Source organism: Bubalus bubalis, chromosome 6 (assembly GCF_019923935.1).
Source record: "Bubalus bubalis isolate 160015118507 breed Murrah chromosome 6, NDDB_SH_1, whole genome shotgun sequence".
Taxonomy (NCBI): Eukaryota; Metazoa; Chordata; class Mammalia; order Artiodactyla; family Bovidae; genus Bubalus; species Bubalus bubalis.
This window is the reverse complement of record NC_059162.1, coordinates 88584575-88608520: the sequence shown is the minus strand read 5'-3', so window position 1 is coordinate 88608520 and position 23946 is coordinate 88584575. Positions and strand designations below refer to the sequence as shown.

The following is a 23946-nucleotide window of genomic DNA, read 5'->3' as shown; positions in this document are numbered from 1 at the left end:
CTAAAAGATGATGCTATTAAAGTACTGCATTCAATATGCCAGCATATTTGGAAAACTCAGCAGTGGCCACAGGACTGGAAATCCCAAAGAAGGGCAATGCCAAAGAATATTCAAACTATCACACAATTGCACTCATTTCACATGCTAGCAAAGTAATGCTCAAAATCCTTCAAGCTAGGCTTCAACAGTACATGAACCAAGAACTTACAGATATACAAGCCGGATTTAGAAAAGGCAGAGGAACTAGAGATGAAATTGCCAACATCCAGTGGATCACAGAAAAACCTAGGGAATTCCAGGAAAAAATATCTACTTCTGCTTCATTGACTACACTAGAGCCCTTGACTTTATAGACCAAACACACTGTGGAAAATTCTTAAAGAGATGGGAATGCCAGACCACCTGACCTGCCTCCTGAGAATACTGTATGCAGGTCAAGAAGCCACAGTTAGAACTGGACATGGAACAACAGACTGGTTCCAAATTGGGAAAGGAGTATGTCCAGGCTGTATACTGTCACCCTGCCTATTTAACTTATATGCAGAGCACATCACGAGAAATGCTGGGCTGGATGAATTGCAAGCTGGAATCAAGATTGCCAGGAGAAATACCAATAATTTCAGATATGCAGATAACAGCACCCTTATGGCAGAAAGAGAAGAGGAATTAAAGATCCTCCTGGTAAAGGTGAAAGAAGAGAGTGAAAAAGCTGGCTTAAAACTCAACATTCAAAAAACGAAGACCATGGCATCTGGTCCCACCACTTCATAGCAAACAGATGAGAAAACAATGGAAACAGTGACAGATTTTATTTTCTTGGGCTCCAAAATCACTGTGGATGATGACTGCAGCCATAAAATTAAAAGATGCTTGCTCCTTGGAAGAAAAGCAATACAAATCTAGACAGCCTATTCAAAAGCAGTGACATTTCTTTGACAACAAAGGTCTGTAAAGTCAAAGCTATGGTTTTTCCAGTAGTCATGTACAGATGTGTGAGTTGGACCATAAAGAAGACTGACTTCCAAAGAATTGATGCCTTCAAACTGTGGTGCTGAAGAAGATTCTTGACAATCCCTTGGACTGCAAGGAGATCAAACCAGTCAATCCTAAAAAAAAGCAATCCTGAATATTCATTGGAAGGACTGATGCTGAAGCCAAAACTCAATACTTTGGTTACCTGATGTGAAGAGCCAACTCATTGGAAAAGACTCTGATGCTGGGAAAGATTGAAGGCAAAAGGAGAAGGAGATTACAGAGGATGAGATGGTTGGATGACATCACCAACTCAATGGACATGAGTTTGAGGAAACTCCAGGAGATGGTACAGGACAGGGAAGCCTGGTGTGCTGCAGTCCATGGAGTTGTAAAGAGTCAGACATGACTCAGCGACTGAATAACAAGAACCTTGGCACCAGGTACCACACTTGGCCTACTCCACTTCTCCTAAGTGGCCAGGCCAGCGGGAAGGTTGCACCTGTTCTGTGTCCAGCACTAACATTCTGCCTTGTTCTCAGTGCCTCAGCCCTCATGGGCAGTGTCTGGGATGAGTATTTGCATATGGTATGGCTTGAGCCCTGGGTTTGTAAGATTTTTCACTTTAAGACCTTTAGGTCAGTCACCCAAAATAAAATGAGGGTTGGAAAAAGCTATAGCAAAAGTGCCTTTGTAAGCCCTTCCTCAGAAAGGTTAAGCCTGACACCTTCCAGCAGTTTAATCAGCTCAAGAGATGCTGAGTGAACAAGTGCCAACTCAGCTCATTACGAACCCCAACTTTTCATCTTTTGGTGGCTAACTGGCACTAATGGGTGGGGCACAGGATGACTATCAAGTGAGGAGCTGCAGCGGGCTCTTTAACATTCAACGCCTAAAGAGTTTGTGATCAAAAAGACACAGAACATGACTATAAATGGAAAAATGGCCATCCTGTCTGCACTCTGCCACTGTCCATGGATGCTGAAGGCACCTTGGGTGGGAGAAGGCTGGGGACAACTGTTATTTTTGCCCGAGGGACCATTTCGTGTTGTCACGAGGAAGTATTTCTCATTCCACATTGCAAGTACATGTCTGTAACCCCAATGATGCTCAACTTTGTTAACACTTACAGAGTACATACTGTGCAGCAGGCACTGGGCAACAGGAAGGGTTTGCAAACAGGAACTATATCCTCTTCCTGCTCGCAGGAGGCAGGATGTGGTATGAAGACAGATATGGGGTTGAGGAAAGCACATTAGCACAACTTGAGATCTAATGTAACAGAGGCTAGAGCCCCAACTTCAAGTGGCACACAGGAGGGTCTAAACCAGCCTTGCACCTTGTTTAGCTTGGTCCAGGAAGGCTTCTTGGAGGAAGTGACATCTAAACTGAGCCTTTTCGGAAGCTGTATGCATTCAGCCTGTGCCTCCTTACTTTGCATAGTGATCTCCTCCCATGACCCATAAGGTGGGCTATAATACCTGGCTCATATTACATATCCCTAACTCTTGAAGACCAGGAGTAACCATTGTCAGAACTGGGCTGAGATTTACAGAATTTCTTTCCCTAGAATTGGGATTTTGTGACTCAAGTCTTACTTGGGATCTTGAATGAACAAATCAGTAAAGCTGGCCACGAGCACAGTGACCAAGGAAAGCCTGCTGCAGGGAGGGAGAAGCAGGAAGCAGAGCTGAAAAAAGGCAAGAACAGCTCTGGAGAGATGGAAAGGGGACATGCCAGTGTCTGGCTTCTTAGGGTGGGGCTTGTGCCCTCAGGATGCCCAGCCTCCAGGTTGCTTCTTTTATGAGTAGGTTCTGTTCTAAGCAACAGTGTTTCTGAGGGAGGCCAAGGTGAAGGCTGCGCAGGGAGCCGTGGAGTAGCACGTTGTGCTTAGAGACCAATAGGTGACACTGGAGCGCTCAGCTGTGACCTCCTTGAAGGCAGGCAGGGGGCAGATGGTATCTCTCCACCACCAGCAGCACCTCCAGCACAGAGCCAGGCAGCAATGGACACACACACAAAGCCTTGCACAATCTACCCCGCAAAACCTTATGGTCCCACCAATCAGCCATGATACATGGGCTTTAGTTTTCTCATGGTCACAAGAGCAGCAAACTAGAGTGTGTGTATGTGTGTGTGCGTGTGCGTGCGTGTACACACACACATACACACACAAATGTATGTGCTAACATTTACATACATGATTTCATTTGGTCTGAATTATCTCCCCCAGAGATGAGCCCTATCACTCCCCTTTTACATATGAACAGTGAGGCTTAAAGGATTTAGAAGTTGCCCAGGGTCACATAGGGTTTCCCTGGCAACTCAGCTGGTAAAGAATCTGCCTGCAATGCAGGAGACAGGGGTTCAGTTCCTGGGTTGGGAAGATCCCCTGGAGAAGGGAATGGCTACCCACTCCAGTATTCTGGCCTGGAGAATTCCATGGACTGTATAGTCCACGGAGTCGCAAAGAGTCGGACACAACTGAGTGACTTTCACTTTCAAGGTCACATAACTTAATAAATAGAAAGAGGTGTAACTAGTCACTTTGTAATTCTGAAGACATTAACACAATCACTGGGCTATATGCCTCACAGGTTGTGAAGGCTGATGGAGATGACTTAAATAAGGCTCTGCACACACCAGCCATCAGCAAGACTTTCAAGAAATGTGACCTCCAGGCCTTCGTGGCCAGGTGGAGCAGTGGGGGGTGGGACAGCCACTCTCCTTTTGTGTGCAGGAAGAATGCTAGGTACTAAGAAGGCTTTTTTCTCAGGTTGTTAACCAAATAGCTGCTGTAGCTCCCCTCTTATTTGGTCCTTGCAGGCTATGAAAGGACAGAATGTTCTGGAACTTGTTGGACTAACTGGCCAGAGAATCTAGGACCCTGATCTCATTGAGCTTCACCTGCGACCCCACAGTTGCCCACCTCTATCTGAGAACGGTGTGACCTGGGGAGAGGACTCTGAATGGCTGGTTTGCACCAACTGGCAGCAAGTTGAAGAAGTCAGAGGGAAGGTCTGACAACAGCTTATCATACTTAGGCTTTATGAGCATTAGTTTGGTTCCAAGAGAGGGCCATGAGGGCGCATCTTGCAGACCACCAATGGCAGGGAAGAAAATAGCCTGGTGCCTCAGGTGCTACACTCAGAAATTCACTCTGGAGAGCAGTATGCTGCTGCTGCTGCTGCTGCTGCTACTGCTAAGTTGCTTCAGTCGTGTCCGACTCTGTGCGACCCCATAGACGGCAGCCCGTCAGGCTCCCCAGTCCCTGGGATTCTCAAGGCAAGAACACTGGAGTGGGTTGCCATTTCCTTCTCCAAGGAGAGCAGTATGGAGGGGTCCTTAAAAAACTAAAACTAGAGCTGCTATATTAATCAAGAATCCCACTCCTGGACACATAACCAGAGAAAATCATAATTTGAAAAGATACACGCTCCCCAGTGTTCACTGCAGCACTATTCACAACAGCCAAGACGCTGAAGCAACCGTCGACAGATGAATGGATAAAGACATGGTACACGTATGCAATGGAATAGTACTCGGTCATAAAAAAGAATGAAATGATGCCGTCTGCGGCAACACAAATGGACCTAGAGATTATCATAATAAGTGAAGTAATTCAGACAAACATGATATAATATCATTTATATGTGTAACCTAAAAAAGATACAAATTAACTTACGTATAAAACAGAAACAGACTCATAGACATGAAAAATAAACTATGCTTACCAAAAGGGAAAAGTGGCAGGGGAATAAATTAGGAGGATGGGATCAACATATACACACTACTATATATAAGATAGATGACCCTTGGAAGAAAAGCTATGACCAACTTAGACAGCATATAAAAAGCAGAGACATTACTTTGCCAACAAAGGTCCGTCAAGTCAAAGCTATGGTTTTTCCAGGAGTCATGTATGGATGTGAGAGTTGGACTATAAAGAAAGCTGAGCACCGAAGAATTGATGCTTTTGAACTGTGATGTTGGAGAAGACTCTTGAGAGTCCCTTGGACTGCAAGGAAATCAAACCAGTCAATCCTAAAGGAAATCAGTCCTGAATATTCATTGGAAGGACTGATGTTGAAGTTGAAATTCCAATTCTTTGGCCACCTGATGCAAAGAACTGACTCACTTCAAAAGAACATGATGCTGAGAAAGATTGAAGGCAGGAGGAGAAGGAGATGACAGAGGATGAGATGGTTAGATGGCATCACTGACTCAATGGACATGAGTTTGAGTAAGCTCTGGGAGTTGGTGATGGACAGGGAAGACTGGCGTGCTGCAATCCATGGGGTTGCAAAGAGTTGGACACAACTGAGAGACTGAACTGAACCAACAAGGACCTACTGTACAGCACAAGGAACTCTACTCAATGTTCTGCAATAACCGATATGGGAAAATAATCTGACAAATAGATATATGCATATGTATAACTGAATCACTTTGCTAAATGCCTTAAACCTACATGACACTGTAAATCAACTATAGTATAATATAAAATAAAAATCAGAAACAGAAATCCATCTGCACCAAGATTATGCTTCCCACAAGCTGTTCCCAGACAAAAATAGATCAGGGCAGGAATACTCTGGCCGACCATTCCCAGGAGATACAGGATTCCTCTGATGAGCGACTTGGGCTCAATGGCTCTACAAAGACTTTGTTGATGTCTAAGATGCTTCTACCTATCCTATCTTCCTTCCCTTCCTCTTTGTTTCATTTAGGGTCAAACCTGCACTTATGGTCTTATGGCTCCTTTAGCCTCCTCTGGCTCCCTCTCTTTTTTTCTCCAGACACAAGGAAATCTCATGGCCCCATATCCTCATCTCCCATGTCTGACTGGAATCCTACAAGCTCTTGACTCCACCAGCTGCTGCTGACACTGTAGTCTGGCAGTGAGCTGAGGCTGCAAGGAGGAACTTCAGGCTCCTGCTGCAAATGGAAATGCCTGACACAACTGATGCCCTGGGTCCACGTGTTAAAGGTGGGCCCTCCCGGTGTAAATCTTACTTCACTGATTCCCATCACTGAAGTTCCTGGGTACCACAGGTTATTTTCTGAAACGTACCAACCTCTGCAGCCGGCTTTAGAAGGATTTTAGAGATGATTTGCCCCATCAAGATAGATAATCCTTCAACTTTGAAATGGAAGATCATAATGCTTTTGCCAATCTACTCTGATCCCAGAGAAAATGGACTGATAAAAGAAGATGATTTCAAGGTTTAAAGCTACCCCATCGAAGGCAACCTGCTCAAAATTAAAACTCAGCAAGGCATAGTGAGATGACTTTTCAGCCTGTCATTCTTATAAAATAGAGATACTAAATAGGTCCCCAATTTTCTTAGTGAAATAAAATTTTCTTTACTAAAAATAAAAATAGAAACCAGTGTGGTGGGCAGAGTTCTAATTGGAAGCGGGAGCTGCATCATTCACTCAGCTTTGGGCCTTGAGCAAGTTGCCTCCCATGAAATGTCAGTTTCCTCCTTCAGAAAGCAATCTATTATTATTTTGAATGAGTCACAGTAAGCAAAAGATACAACAATCCTTAGTATAGAGTAAGTGTTCAATAAACATTAGCTATCACAATATCAATAACAGTGTCATGATCATTGGTTTATCACAAAGATTAACTGAGATTAAGAGTATTTGGCATATTTCAGGCCCTTGGCAAATGTTTAGTTTCTCTGAATCTAAACCATGAGTTTCAATACTTAAAAAAAAGAAAAGTGACTAATGCAAGTTTCTTCTTTAAGAGGAAGAGGAGGGGAAGGAGGAGGAAAAGAGCTAATATTTAAGTAAGTAAGATCTGGTATAGGGTGTTTGTCTTCATTTCCTTTCAAGATCTTTATTGCCTTTTTTGTTCGATTGCAAGCAGTTCTGATTCTCCTGATAGATATGTGTGCTGTGCTCTCAAGAAGATAAAAAGGGAGAATATAAAATTATGTACACACAAACAATGATGGATGCCAAGGACAGAAAATTTCCAGTAGACCTGGTCTATAAATTGTCATTTAAATTTGCAATTTAAAAACACTGTCTGACTTTTTGATTTAGCTGACTGTATATGAGAGACAAATAATGGAATCCTAATAAGCAAGGTTTAAATGACATCTCCAGTCTCCCAGACAGAGAGGGCGATGGGAGAATTCTAAGAAGAGAAAATAAATCTACCAAGAATAGGAAAGACGACCAGAACTAAATAGTTGCACTAATCACTTGATGATAGATACCAGGAAAATGTATTTTTGACTGTTTAAAATTCGAATCCTTAACAGATGAAAGCTAGGTTATCAGCTGAAAAACTCTAAAGTCATTGTGAGGAGACAAGGCTGTGCTTGGTTTTTACATTTCATCACATTAAAATAGATGAACCAAAAAATCAAGGCACCAGGACAATGTATTAAAGTTGATAAGCTGAGGTTAAAAGATTTGAACGGCAAAAGCACTAGAGCTCAGAGGCCTGCACTGGCAAAGTTCAATGCCAAGGCTGTACCAGAAGAGTGGTCCATGCTGGTGGCCCTCCTACAAAGGGAAGCCCACCCCAACATCTCTCGTTTTCTTCTCACTGCAGGAAATAAGTTACCATCTTCCCTAGGCCACAAAATACAGAAGACAAACCCTGCATCAGCTGAAGGAGGAAAAGCAAAATGAATCACTGGCTATTGAAAACAGTTCTGTATATGCCCCAACTTCAGCAAGATTTGGCAAAGTTGGGAATGGTCCACTGAAGAATGGCAACAATGACAGAAGGACTGGGAGAGATATTTCCTGAGTAAAAGCTAAAGAAAACGAGATCACTTGGGATTTTTGTAAATGATGACTGTCAAAAGTTTATAACGACATGAAACAGCTTAAAATGTAAGGTTTAGTGAAAAAGCATGGAATTAAATACACAAGAGGATCAAACAGGAAGGTATGTGTTTGCAGGCTTGTGTGCACATACTTTTATGCAGAAAAACTAAAAAAACTAAAAAGACTGAAAAGAGATACACCTGAGTGTTAATTGCTTTCGCTCAAAGCTAGGATACGATTTCAGAATCCTCTACACAGTGCTCCAAGCAGCCATTAAAAGTGACTGGCATTGGCAAATTACACAAAATCTATCTGCAATCTATAACTCTGTGAGCAGAAGGAGAAGCTACAGTAATCATTATTTTAAAACATCAAAGGAAAACTAATGGAATATAAATTACTGATTCTAGTAAAATGTAGGCCAAAGGCCAAAGAATCACCTCTAATATAGGCTGCTCTATTGTTCAACACACACTTAATGAGCACATACTATGTACCTGGTCCTACGCATAATAGGAAATGAATAAAATATGTGTGTATCTTGAAGGAGATTTTACTCAAGAAGAAGGGGGAGCAAGTTGCTGCCCAGTGAGATGTCTGATCCGCTGGCCTTCCTTTCACTGGAAGACAGAATAAGATTTATTTTTAGCAACTGGGGACTTAAATCTAATAGGTAGATAATGCCTGTAATAATAGGAGATATTTCACAAAGCATTCATTGAATAAAAAAAAAGAAATATGAACTCCAAGAATCTTTATTTAAATCTCACAAACCCTGGGAAGTCCTTGGAAACCTGGTTATCTCTGTTTTGGGATTTTAACTTAACTCCAGGGAACTATAATTGCTTCTCAGTTGTCTGTCTTTCATATTAGAGTTTAGGGTCTCTAAGCCAGGGACTTGTTTACAATCTTCTTCTGTGGCCGGCACTCTGCCTGGCTTTAGAAAAAGCTCACAAATGGAATGAAGGGAAGAAGGTAGGAAAGAGACAGGGGAGGGGAGAAGAAAGCAAGGAACTTTCAAAGACCTCCCATCCCACCCATGTAGGTCATCACAGAGCATCAACCTGAGCTCTCTGTGCTGTATCGAAAGTCTTGACCTAACTAGCATTTCCTGAACATCTACTCTGTACTAAAGATGACAGGAGGTACCTTCACATACACACCTCATTTAGCTGCTTCTCCCCCTATTTTGAACTCCAGCCATAACGTTATTTATTAAAAGCTAAGATGGTCTACAAAGCACGTAGAATTGGAAATCAGACTGCTCAGGTTCAAATTCTCACTTTGCTGGCTTCCAGACTTGGACAGGCTACTGAATCTCTATGACTCCAGGTTTCTACATATGCATGTGAAATGTGAAAATAAAATGAAATTAAATATTTAACATGCTGGGCATACCATTTTCTTCCCCCTATAAAAATAGCTTTATTTCCTACAAACTTATATCCCTTCTATATTTAATCAGAGCCTCAGCCTGACCAAAAGCCACTGGATACTCAACTAAGACAGCAGGGACAAGTCTTGCAGAGCTTAGGAAGCAAGGGCTAAAAGCGACCTGAGACAGTTACACATTTCCCGTCTGCTATCAAGCATCAAGCTACCTTTCCTAAGTCCAGCCTGACTCCAGCACTCACGGCTATCCATCACAGCATCATTGCCATGTCCATTGTCTTTAGCACACGCTTCCATATCGCTGTTAATAAAGGATGTGGGGATAATCATTTCCCCAATGATAGGGGTCCTGATCCTTTTTTAGGATCACATAATAAGAACATTTTTCATTGTTGGAGATAATTCCCCTTCCCGGGCACATTTGTCAAAGGCAGTTTCCAACAGTCCCGTACATCATCCTGAAATACATGATAAGATTCAGGTCTGCTATTCATCATCGGCTGGGCTTCTTCCAATGTGAGTTCCTGCGTGGCTTTTCTTGCCTCTGGTTTAACAATTGGAATGCATGTTCTTCCTAGAGCAGCAGTGCCAGCCAGGGAAGGTTGAAAGACTGAAGTGACCACAGTCCCCAGGTAGAAGGAAGTGAAATCTCTGATGTTGATATAGAAACTCTTTATAAAAGTAAACTGCATCTGTTGCCACTGCTTTGCAAGAGCAACCAGATCCCTAGGAAATGAGCTTGCACTGAGGTTCTATTCAATGACCACTGTGGAGAAAACACAGAATATATCAAAAAGGTCCTGTGCTCTGGATCATTTAGACCTGAGTTTAAAATTCCCACTCCTTCCATTCACATGATGAGCGATGCTGAACAAACTTGGAACTTATCTGAGTATGTTTATTCATCTGAAAAATGGGAGTGCTACTGACTTCATGAATTTTTTGTATTCTCATTGCATTCTCTGCATGTATTGAGTAGTCAACTAATTAATGCCATTTCCCATTTCCCTCACTGGGAATGCTTTAATAATTCTCCTCCTCTCAACTTTGAGAGGACAAAATGATGCACAATACACAGTCCCCTCTATCAATCCAGCAAGGAAGAGAAGTCTGTAAGTGAAATGTTAATAGATGGAAGAAAGGAAGGAGAACTTCATATAAATTAAAAATGTTCTAAAATGGTATGCTGAGAATCATGGAGAAAGGAAGGTTGAATTACATGCAGGAGGGGGATGCCATCTAGCTGGGTCTCAGAGGATCAGATGAACCTTGAAAACAGACAGGAGAGAAGGGGATTTTTTCCAGATTGAAAGGAGAGCTGCTGCAGCAAACTCAAGCATGTTTAGGAGGTTCAAGCAGGTCACTCTGTTCAGAATGTGCCAGGTACATGTAAGGCACATGTAATGCCTGCTAAATGGATGCGTGAGACAGAACCACAGGGCTCTTCAGAGCATCGATTCTGAGATTACAGCATTCACTCTGTCTCCCTTCTCCTATTTCTGTTTTCTCCCCTGCAAACATGAGATTTCAAATATGGAGCTACCTCAAGGGGTTATTCTGCAAGAGAAAATATATATAAAGGCGTGAATACATTGCCTATTATTCTGTAATTGTGGGCAGAGAGTAGTTACCTTTATCACCACCATCCTCATTAGTATTTCTGATGTGGGGGTGCCCACTGGGAGGTAAACTGAGCCAATGATACTATTCATGGAACTGGGGCATCTGCAAAATCAGAGCACCTGTTCCAAATTCAGATCAAAATGCACTTTGATTTATATGCAGTCAAAATCCTTCAAGTACACCTCATCTTGAACTCTGTGAAAACTGGAAAACATCTGGAAAGCCTGGACTCTCTGGCATCCTCCTAAAGAAAGCAAAATGTTTCCTTCTCAGCTTCTAGAACCCTTATAGGTAGCGACCTTTCACAAACCACAGTCACAAGGGGTCAAGTGCTAGGGCTTCTGTGCTTTGCTGACTCCCTTTCTGCCTCCACCACATGGTCTACCCTCACTCCTTCGTGCCGCCGAGGCCGTCTCGGCCCAATGGTGTGGCTACTGGAATCTGTAGGAAGATGTCTTTCAGTGTAAGTGTCACTTGGTAATTAACAAGAGGACACGCATTCAGTAGGGAGAAGTTCAGTTCACTGTTCAGCACAGGCACAGGCTCTGGGGTTAGAGAGATTAAGGTGCAAATATGTCCCTAACTTGTCACATGCTGTGTGATCTCAAGCAAGTTGTTCATCAATCTGAGCCTCAGCTGCTTCTCATGAAATAAGGGGATGCGTGTGTTCAAGCTTAAAGGAGACATCTCCACTCCACCCTCACCCCTCCCTTTGACCTACAGGCGCTCTCTTGATGGACTGGGCAGAAACATGCAATCCTGCAACATGCTGTACTCTGACCACCCCAGAAACTGTCACTATAGGATGGGGTTGCTCACATCCTGACACACCTGGGGCCTTCTTTGTCTGCTCAGAAAATCCACGCAGATAATAAAACCCCATGCTCTGGGCCACTTACTGACTATCTGCAAAGATGAAGACTCTCAGACACTGGGCAGGACTGTAACTTTACCTGACTCATAGAAATCGGAGGGCTAATATGAAGGGCTTTGTTCTTCCAAACATCAAAATTCAAGCCCAGCCACTGCCAGAGGCAGCACACTGAGCTTAATGAAGCAGTGGGATGAACTAATATGGCAAATCTTATAGCTCTTACTACCAATATGGCCCACATCATGCTGAATTATAGCACCAGACATGATTGGACACACGTTGCAAAAGGGAGAGGTGGTTCACTGAATGGGAGGAATTTTCAATGCCACATAATAAGAATCTCTAGAGCAAGCTCTTAAGGGAGATGTTTATGGTTTTAAATTTTCTTTCTGTTTGTGCAAATCATTCTCCCCCACACTTTATGATAATTAATTCGACAAACATCTAATGAATACCTACCATGTTCCAAATGCTGTGCTGGGAACTCATAGTTAGTGGCAGAGGCAGAGAAATAAACAAATAAATGAAATGTGCTATAAGAGCCTTCACAAATCGAGGCATGAGAGGCTTTTTTAGTCATTCATTCACTTATTCATTCAACAAGGCTGCACACCTACAGCTTCCAACACTGTGCTTACTGGTAAAAGTGAAGTTAGGAGCTTGCCTGATGGCTCAGTGGTAAAGAATCTGCCTGCCAATGCAGGAGAAATGGGTTTGATCCCTGGTAAGAGAAGATCCCATGCGCCATGGAACAACTAAGCCCAGTCACCACAGCTACTGAGCACGTGCTCTAGAGCCTGGGAAACACAGCTATGGAAGCCCGAGTGCCCTAGAGTCCATGCTCTACAACAAGAGAAGCCTCCGCAATGAAAGCTCAAGCACTGCAACTAGGGTAGCTCCCTGCTGGTCACGACTAGAGCAAAGCCTGCTGCAACAAAGACCCAGCACATCCAAAAATTAATAAATTTTTAAAATTATTATTATTTTTTTTTAAACTGAAGCCAGATATAGTCCCTGCACTCACAGAACTCCCAGCGTAGTGAGGGATAAAGAGGAACTAAAAGATGATTAAAACTATGTATTAAGATGGGCAAAATGAGGTGCTTTGTGAGCACAAAGACTGGTCATGATCACAACTGAGGATCGCATTGGGTGGGTTGCAATGGGCCCCCCGAATATTTCCAGGGATGTAATAGCTAACTTGAAGCTAAAGCAGAAGTGGAGTTGCTTTGAAGAGAATTATTTTCAAGTACTATTCTTGGAAGAAGAAAAAAATTTGCAAAATTCCAAATGAGAAATATACCATGGTACGATCAGGAGACTGAAACGAATTCAGTTAAGCCAGGGAGTGGAGTATCATTCTGGAAGAGTGGTGAGGGATGTGACTGGAAAGATAAGAAGGGGACAGGCCAGGCAGGGCTTCCCTGAAGCCCCGATAAACCTCGTGGACTTTATCCTGAGGGCAGTGGGGACTGTTCACCGAAGGGTCTGAAGCAAAGGTCAGAACTGATCAGATCTTCCCATTAGTGAGCAGTGTCAGGAAGAGCTTGGAGATGGATGACTCTGAAAACCTGAGGACTGCTCAGGAGGGTGATGGAATGGTCTGGATGACAGATGAAGGCAGCCCAAACTATCCTGAGGAGAGGGGGAGTGTGGAGAGAGAGGATGAGTGGATTTGAGAGATATTTAGGAGGTTGCAGGAACTAATATCACTGATTAATTCATCGAGGGCACTTGGAAGCTTGAAGTGTCAAGGATGATGGATCTGTCAAATGGTTGCCGGGTTCTGAAGGATGACCAAGAGTCAGTCCAGAGAACAGGGTGAGAAAGATGATCCAAGTAAGGGAGCAGCATGCATGAAAGTCGCAGAAGTGTGTCCTGAGACCAGGGCTCATGATGGTGCAGGATGGGGAGGAAAAAAGGGACAGAGAGGCATGGGCCAGGCCTCAGAAGGCTGGCTTGCTGCTCTGCCTGCTGCAGCTTGCTCTGCTGGGGTTACAAAATATGTTCAAAGAGGAGAGCAGGTGTGCAGCGGGATTTGAAGAAAACCGACTTTCTAAAGAAACTAGTTAGAACAAAGTCACCAATGAAGCCAGAAACGAATCTGTCTTCAGGGAATGGCCACAGTGAGTGAGGTGTCCTGTAATAAGTTCAAGGCCATGTGCTTGTGGAGAATACAGCAGACTCTGCTTACCACATGTAACGCGATACAGCAGTCTTTCCATAAAAACTAGACTTTGGGACCCAAAACAGTGTTTCCTCCCTCTCAAACTCTTTAGCCCAAGAACTTCATGGACCAACCCCAGAGAAATGTATGTTGTCTTGCTACTAAATTGTTGAATCCCTGACACTGAATTTCCAAAGCCTGTAAATCACACCACCAGTAGAGAGTGATTAGCTCACCAAGATCCAACTCTGAGAAAACAGAACGGTGCCATAAATTGACTTCAAGTGGCTAACCTGTTTCTATGTCCAACCCCCCAAAAGAGTGTAGCCCTTTTTCACATTTCCCACCTCCCACATCAAGGCACAGGGCCAACACATGTGTTTAGAGGGCACCAACTTACACATCGGACAAACTCGTTAGTGCATTCCAGCCAGTGTAGACCAGCTATATGACCTCAGGCAAGTCCCTTGATCTCTCTGAACATTATTTTCTTATGCGTTCCATGGGGTAGTGTAAGGTTTGGGCTCATTGGGAACAATTTATCTAAAATGGCTAGCATGCAGGAAGCATACATGAAATGATGGTTATTAATGAATGTAGCTTGACAACATGGTCCATTTTCCTTTGTATTTCCTGTCTACCTTCCCAGTTATTCTTGGAAAAAGCATCCTTTTGAAGACTGACCAGTATGTTTTTTTTCACTGCCTGATTACCCCCATGCACCTCTGGAGAAAAGGGTAACTTCTACCTTTTTTTATATCCTGCAGCAGTAAGAAAAATGTCACCTTTCAGGTAGGCAGCTGGGGGGCCAGAGGGGAAAGGGAAAATTCCCTTATCTTGAGTCTGTATACAAAGAACTGTGTTAAGTGCTTTATATTTTTGACTCATATAATAGTCAATACAACACTTTGGGACAGGTATTATTACCTCCATTTTAAGATGAAGGAGCTGAGACTTGAAACAATTAAGCAGTTAGCCTGAGATACACATGTAGTAAAGGAGCTGAGCCTTAATGCACCTTTCAGTCTATCTGATTCTAAAGCATGAGCTCTTCCAGGAGGCTTCAACACATAAGAGGGAGCAAACTCATGAAGAGCTTAATCCTAAGACGGGAAGTTGTTGAGAATCTATAAACTCAAGCAACACCACCCAGGGAGTTATTGCTGACTTCCAGCTCTGTCTCTGACTGACTGAGTGATTAACGGGCAACTCACTCTTCTCTTAAGAACGCATCTTCAAAGAGAGGCTCTTCCGGCCCCCAAACACTAATTCCTTCTAAATGTTCCTGTACTTCTAGACAAGTTATTCATGTTTTAATGTAAATAGACATTTGGAGTATCATGTTACTTGTATTAAGCTGAAATCCACCTGCTTTGGGTCAGGAAAGCAGTGAAAAAAGTTTTCATAAAAATTTTCCTTAGTAGGATAAAAATGTAGTATTTTACTTGGTAAATATAAATTGGAGTAAACATGAAACACAAAATTTATGAATAGTAACAGATGGAAATGAAGAAAAGTAGCAACATGGAAACATATATACATGTTTTATTTATTTTTTTTCTGAAGGATACATGCATGTGTGTGTACTCAGTTAGGTCCCACTCTTTTTGACCCCATGGACTATAGCCTGCCAGGCTCCTCTGTCCATGAGATTTCCCAGGCAAGAATACTGGAGTGGGTTGCTATTTTCTCCTATAGGGGATCTTCCTGACCCAGGGATCGAAACTGCATCTTCTGCACCGATTCCTTACCACTGAGCCACAAGGATGAGAGCCACAGAAGTCAGAAGAGCCTCCCCTCAGGCAGGAGTTCTTGGACTATAGGTACTGGCTGGAGTCCGAGTCTCCTTCTCCAGTGTCTCTGTCCCCCGACTCCACCTCCAGAACACCAAGCTCCCACTGGGCTCATGGCTGCTGCTGCTGCTGCTAAGTCACTTCAGTCGTGTCCAACTCTGTGCGACCCCAGAGACGGCAGCCCACCAGGCTCCCCCATTCCTGGGATTCTCCAGGCAAGAATACTGGAGTGGGTTGCCATTTCCTTCTCCAATGCATGAAAGTGAAAAGTGAAAGTGAAGTCTCACAGTTGTGTCCGACTCTTAGCGACCCCATGGACTGCAGCCCACCAGGCTCCTCCGTCCATGGGATTTTCCAGGCAAGAGTACTAGAGTCGGGTGACATTGCCTTCTCTGGGGCTCATGGCTAGGGCTGAATAAACATTTGCAGACAAAGTAATTAATTAAATATGCCTCTTCTACATGTCACACTTGGCAAATATAAGTTCTACATCCACTGAGTGCCTGTGGAAAATAAGGCTCAAAGTGTGGAAGTGACTTGCCTGGAGGTGAACAACGAGAGAGCAGGGGGCCTGGGGTACAAACACAAATTCAAGGTCTTGGTGACCCCAAGTCTGCCTCCCTGCAGTATAAAAGCAGCAGACAGAAGTGATGAAATAGCAGCTCTCTCTGCACCAAAGGGCTGATAAAATGACTTTCCAAATTTACTTTCCCAAGGTCCTAAGGACCAGTGGGATAATAAATATGAAAGTTTATGAGCTCCTAAGTGGTAAGCCAGTTATTATTAACAGAGTTCTTTCCCAGGACTCACTAGTCAGTGGAGGGATTAGGACCCTGAGCATGCCATTCCTGAAACCATTCCTTCGCCACAACTGACAGAAATTTTCTAAGAAACCTCCCCAAAGTCTGCACAGCTACTGAGGCACACAGCTAGGGTTCAAACACAGTTTGGGAGGAAATAATCACGTAGCATCCTGCTGTGCCACTGTTCTTCGTTAATTATCCTTGAGTAGAGCTCCAAAATAAATACAAGGAAAGTGACTAAGTTTATGTCCAAGTATTTCTATAAAATAGGGAGAAAATACTAACCAGTGATCTCAGAAGGAAGAGGACAAAAAAGCTAACCCTGACCGTACTGCAGATCCCAAGTTGGCCCTTTATCCAAGGTAATTTCACTCACCTTTCTGATAACAAGGAGAGTAGTAATACCCACCACCTCCCCCTACACACACTGGAATCACACACTTAAAGACAAGGGTCAGTGGGGCTAAATTCTGGTGACACAATAGATAAGAACAAGAGTCACAGAGGAAAATCCAGGTCTGCTGGACTCCACAGTTAGTGCTCTTCCACGACACTAAGCTGCCAGATGCTGCTGACTAAAATCACCCCCAGATACGTCTGTTAATGCTGGGACCCACTCCTCTACCACAGTCTTCTACTGGGTGTCCTAAGGCCGGGCTCACCACAAACTGTCAGCTGATCCTCTCCCTTTAAGGGCAGATAATGAACCTGAATGTGTACATTCCTTCTCTCTGGTCCTCCATCAAATCCCACTCCCAGAAGAGGCACCTCTGACAAGCTGTATGTGTAGTGACAGAATCCAACAAAAATGAAATGAAGGAAACAACTTTATTCCTCACTACTTTCATCCCCTCCTTATTTGAACTATGAATAGTCTAGCTGCATCTCATACACGGCCTGTCTAGAAACGCACTTGTGGTGAAATATGCTCCAGTGTGACTTGTTTGTGAATCTGTCTGACTTACTTTCAACAGCCTGGGTCAAAGAACTAGGGTGATAGGTTTGTGCAGAATTATTAATGGCCTCTTAACATTCTTTATGCCGCTCTTTGTCATGGCACATGTCTCACATTGTCAGGTGCTTTTTTTTTTTTTTTTTTAAGGAAGCAAAATGTCTGCCCCACCAACCATCTAAATCTTGCCAAGAAAAGAAAAACGTTTCCATTCTGTAATACCAGGTAGTAAAATGAGAAATATACTTATGATAGAATGTCAACTGACAAAGCAGCATGTAAAATCATACAAACAGCATAATCTCAAGTACATATATTACCCAGGAAAGTCAGTTCAGAAGGAAGTAACTTAGAATGTTAATAAGTTATTTTTAATTTTTAGGATTATGCATGCCTACCTTGTCCTTTCTAGTTTTCAGTAATAGGCATCTATAATTTTTAAAAAGTCTTATGAAACTATTAAAAAAGAAAAAAATATTATTGTTCATAAAGAAGTCTAAAATTGTTGTGTTTCCTTACCACCAATATCATTATGTAAGGTTATTAAATTTGACCTATGTCAGGCACAAAGATTGTTCAAGAAAAGAAAAATATATACCAACCCTGCTGCTGAATATAAATAACAAAACATTAAGTAAAACATCAAACTAAAATCATAGGATTTATAAAATAAGATATCATAAACAGAAATGTAGAAAATCTATCAGTGAAATCCATGACATTACTGATTTTAAACTAAAAGAAAAAATACATGTATAATCATTGAAATAAATTTAGAAAAAGCATCATAAAATTCAACATGAAAATTCAAGATTTAAAAAATAATTCCTAGAAATGATAAATGAAGAGGAACTAATAATGAATGTTTAAAAAACTTAAATATCACACTTACAGGTAATTTAAGGCATTTCCATTAATTTAAGAAAAAGTTAAGAATACCTACTGTCTACTAAATATCATATTAATGATTCTTTACAACCCCCCCGCAGACTGTAGCCCACCAGGCTCCTCTGTCCATGGAATTCTCCAGGCAAGAATAATAGACTGGGTTGCTAATCCCTTCTCCAGGGGATCTTCCCAACCCAAGGACTGAACCCAGGTCTCCTGCATTGCAGGCATATTCTCTATCATCTGAGTCACCAGGAAAGTCTGTTGTACTAACAGGCTGAGACAATGTAATACAATAAGAAAAAGAACAAATATTTAAAGACTGGGGAGAAGCCTGAAACTTACTTATAAGGTTATATATTGCTTCATTAGAAAATCAAAGAGGAGTCATAGCAAAATATTAGTAAAAGAGTTTAGTAACACCCTTATATTCAAGATTCAAGACCAATGAATATATAAACTACTTACTTCCTTTTAAAGTTCTACTTACTTTGGCCCAGCTAGCAACATTTGTTTAATGGAATACTTATACAATCCCAAAGCCAAAACTAAAGAACAGGAAATGAATTAATCCTACTACCAGCACTTTCTTGTTCTCTCTTTTTAATGTATATGTGTGCTTTCCTTGTGACTTGGTCCAGACAAGGATATCAAGAATAAAAACTGCTGTGGCAGGAGTGAACGTCGACATTCTAGCAATCAGCGAACTAAAATGGACTGGAATGGGTGAACTTAACTCAGATGACCATTATATCTACTACTGCGGGCAGGAATCCCTTAGAAGAAATGGAGTAGCCGTCATGGTCAACAAGAGAGTCTGAAATGCAGTACTTGGATGCAATCTCAAAAATGATCTTTATTTGTTTCCGAGGCAAACCATTCAATATCATGGTAATCCAAGTCTATGCCCCAACCAGTAACGCTGAAGAAGCTGAAGTTGAATGGTTCTATGAAGACCTACAAGACCTTTTAGAACTAACACCCAAAAAAGATGTCCTTTTCATTATAGGGGACTGGAATGCAAAAGTAGGAAGTCAAGAAACACCCGGAGTAACAGGCAAATTTGGCCTTGGAATACGGAATGAAGTAGGGCAAAAGCTAATAGAGTTTCACCAAGAGAACACACTGGTCATAGCAAACACCCTCTTCCAACAACACAAGAGAAGACTCTACACATGGACATCACCAGATGGTCAACACCAAAATCAGACTGATTATATTCTTTGCAGCCAAAGATGGAGAAGCTCTATACAGTCAGCAAAAACAAGACCGGGAGCTGACTGTGGCTCAGATCATGAACTCCTTATTGCCAAATTCAGACTTAAATTGGAGAAAGTAGGGAAAACCACTAGACCATTCAGGTATGACCTAAGTCAAATCCCTTATGATGATACAATGGAAGTGAGAAATAGATTGAAGGGACTAGATCTGATAGACAAAGTGCCTGATGAACTATGGATGGAGGTTTGTGACACTATATAGGAGACAGGGATCAAGACCATCCCCATGGAAAAGAAATGCAAAAGAGCAAAATGGCTGTCTGGGGAGACCTTACAAATAGCTGTGAAAAGAAGAGAAGTGAAAAGCGAAGGAGAAAACAAAAGATATAAGCATCTGAATGCAGAGTTCCAAAGAATAGCAAGGAAAGATAAGGAAGCCTTCCTCAGAGATTAATGCAAAGAAATAGAGGAAAACAGCAGAATGGGAAAGACTAGAGATCTCTTCAAGAAAATTAGAGATACCAAGGGAACATTTCATGCAAAGATGGGCTCGATAAAGGACAGAAATGGTATGGACCTAACAGAAGCAGAAGATATAAAGAAGAGGTGGCAGGAATACACAGAAGAACTGTACAAAAAAGATCTTCACAACCCAGATAATCACGATGGTGTGATCACTCACCTAGAGCCAGACATCCTGGAATGTGAAGTCAAGTAGGCCTTAGAAAGCATCACTACGAACAAAGCTAGTGGAGTGATGGAATTCCAGTTGAGATATTTCAAATCCTGAAACATGTTGCTGTGAAAGTGCTGCACTCAATATGCCAGCAAATTTGGAAAACTCAGCAGTGGCCACAGGACTGGAAAAGGTCAGTTTTCATTCCAATCCCAAAGAAAGGAAATGCCAAAGAATGCTCAAATTACTGAACAATTGCACTCATCTCACACACTAGTAAGGTAATAAGCAAAATTCTCCAACCCAGCCTTCAGCAATATGTGAGCCGTGAACTTCCAAGATGTTCAAGCTGGTTTTAGAAAAGGCAGAGGAACCAGAGATCAAATTGCCAACATCCACTGGATCATCAAAAAAGCAAGAGAGTTCCATAAAAACAGCTATTTCTGCTTTATTGACTATTCCAAAGCCTTTGACTGTGTGGATCACAATAAACTGTGGAAAATTCTGAAAGAAATGGGAATACCAGACCACCTGACCTGCCTATTGAGAAATCTATATGAAAGTCAGGAAGCAACAGTTGGAACTGGACATGGAACAACAGACTGGTTCCAAATAGGAAAAGGAGTATGTCAAGGCTTTATATTATCACCCTGCTTATTTAACTTACATGCAGAGTACATCATGATAAACGCTGGGCTGGAAGAAGCATAAGCTGGATCAAGATTGCTGGGAGAAATATCAATAACCTCAGACATGCAGATGACACCACCCTTATGGCAGAAAGTGAAGAGGAACTCAAAAGCCTCTTGATGAAAGTGAAAGAGGAGAGTGAAAAAGTTGGCTTAAACCTCCACATTCAGAAAACGAAGATCATGGCATGTGGTCCCATCACTTCATGGGAAATAGATGGGGAAACTGTGGAAACAGTGTCAGACTTTATTTTCTGGGGCTCCCAAATCACTGCAGATGGTGATTGCAGCCATGAAATTAAAAGGCGCTTACTCTTTGGAAGGAAAGTTATGACCAACCTAGATGGCATATTAAAAAGCAGAGACATTACTTTGCCAACAAAGGTCCATCTAGTCAAGGCTATGGTTTTTCCAATAGTCATGTATGGATGTGAGAGTTGGACTGTGAAGAAAGCTGAGTGCCGAAGAATTGATGCTTTTGAACTGTGGTGTTGGAGAAGACTCTTGAGAGTCCCTTGGACTGCAAGGAGATCCAACCAGTCCATTCTAAAGGAGATCAGTCCTGGGTGTTCTTTGGAAGGAATGATGCTAAAGCTGAAACTCCAGTACTTCGGCCACCTCATGTGAAGAGTTGACTCATAGGAGAAGATTCTGATGCTGGGAGGGATTGGGGGCAGGAGGAAAAGGGGATGACAAAGGATGAGATGGCTGGATGGCATCACCGACTCGACAGATGTGAGTTTGAGTGAACTCCGGGAGTTGATGATGGACAGGGAGGCCTGGTGTGCTGCCGTTCATGGGGTCGCAAAGAGTCGGACACAACTGAGTGACTGAACTGAACTGAACACTGTTGAATAATTACAAATAATTGTAAAATCTTGTTCTGGACAAATCATCTATATACTTTTTAAGATCGCCTTGGGTAAGAGAAAACAATGTGATGATTCTGATAAAGATGAAAAAGAAGAGGAGGATGGAATGGAAAAGGCAGAAGAGAAATAGGGAAAAGAAGGGAGAGGTGGGAAAGATGGAGAAAGATGACAGGGAAAGAAGAAGATGAGAAGGAGCAGGAGAAAAGGAGGGGGAAACGGGAAGAAGAGAAGAAGAAGATTACAGATAAACTTTTTTGAGTTTTTAACATATGCCAAGTTCTATATTAAGTGTTTTATTTGCCTTATTTCTATTAATCTTCCTAGTGAGCCTTTGAGCTTTGTAATATTACATCTTCATTTTAAGGGAAAGGAAACTGAGTCTCAGAGAGGTGAAGTCACATGCTAAGATCACACAGTTTGGAAGTAATACAGCAGAATCTGAATCCAGCTCTGCCTGCCCAGACTTCACAGTATTAGCCACTCACTAGAGGATACTCCTTGCACAGGTACTCTGTTGACTTTAGACCTACTAAAGATGTGAAGATAAGGAGGAGTTCAAAAGGTCACCTTCACAGTCCCATTCCAAATCTTCAACTAAGCCAATGTTCTCTAAAACCTGAATCCTCTCTTTAGAATGCTGCAGGTTTTGTGTATTTAAATTAAGAATGAAAAGATATGCATTAAGTACAATTCTAATGCATTAAACATTCAAAAGCATAAGTTTAGTGGAAAGGTTAAATTTGAAGCAAAAATATAACTTGTCAGTTTCCAGTGAAAAAGCATTTGAATTCTAGTACATACCGGGCTCTGCAATAATTTTTTTTTCCATGTAGCAGTTCTCCTAGGACCTGTTCTCTCACTTGCTTTCCTTCTATTATTCTTATACTCTCATGCATAAAAAGCAAGGCTTTTATTAGGTTTTAAAGGATAAAATAGACTTCTTCCAAAATACTTGTGTTTCAAATAAACATCTAAAGCAAAATTTATAGTCCTTCTTAGGGTTCTGACTGTCCAAGAACTGCATATGTATTACATTTATGTCCTTTGCTTCCTACAGAGCATCAGACAATGCCATCAGAAAACATGACTGGGCAGGCATGGCTATGCCTCAGACAAATCACTGCCTATACAAAGCAACCAACGACAGCTTGTTTGCAGTCCCATACTGACAGATTTTAAGACTTGAAAGAGAGTTCTATTAATCCTCTTCCACGCAGTCTTAAAGACAAGGGAGGAAAAGAGAAGACATAGACAGAAAACACACATCACACCAGAGACACACACACATGTACACCAAGCAACAAGTTGCCTACATCCTATTATAACAATAGACATGGTCATAAAGCCATAGGAACAAATCCTCCAAAAATCATGAACAGCAATAGAATCATTTTGTTTTCATACTATGCATGCCAGTCTTTTCTACCAGATACCTGTGAGCGTCCTCTATGTCAGACACTTTTTAATTGTTGGGAGTTAAAAGGGTGAACAAGAGATCCAGCTCTGAAGGAGTGTATAGTACAGCTCTCCAGTGAAAATACAGGGTGTTTTTAATAAAGTGTGATACTAATAAAATGCTGGTGAAACAAACAAAAGAAGTAACCCAATTTGGGGAGTAAGGAAAGGCCCTTCAGGAGCCCTACTAAGCTCAACCCCGAAAAATAAGTAGGAGAAGGTCAGTCTAAGAAAAAGTGGAGAGCAACTCAAAAGGATTTGGGGCTTAACTGCTAGCCCAGGCGCTCTCAAAATCTGGTCTCTGAACTACCAGCATCTGCATTACCTGAGAACTTGTTATAAATGTATCTTGGGCTCTACCCTAGACATAGTGAACCAAACCCTCCAGGAACGAGACTCAGCAGTCTGTGTTTTAACAAATCTTCTAGGTCATGCTTGCATGCCTGGAGTTTGAGAATCACTGGTATTGGGCTGGTCAAAAAGTTTGTTCGTTCCAGAAGATTTACAGAAAAATTCTGAACAAACTTTTTGACAAACCTAATATATTCAAAGGTGAACTACAAGACACAGAATGCCTGGAAAGCAAACAGGGTTGGGTGGGGATGTGGCGCAGATTTAGGCAGTCATATTGCTAGAGGGATGGAGAGATAGGTAGAAGCCAGGTTAAGAAGGGCCTTGTATATTATGAATTTTTTTTTTTTTTTATTTTACCCAGAGAAGGATGAGCCATTAAAACATGATACTGTGAATACAAAAGACACCAAATAATGCT

General features: G+C 42.0%; 1 protein-coding gene across 26 annotated transcripts in view; it reads right to left on the bottom strand.

The window, feature by feature from the left end:
• DAB1 (DAB adaptor protein 1) overlaps positions 1–23946 on the bottom strand; it is a 1348091-nt gene that overhangs the window by 282081 nt on the left and 1042064 nt on the right. The window lies entirely within an intron of this gene.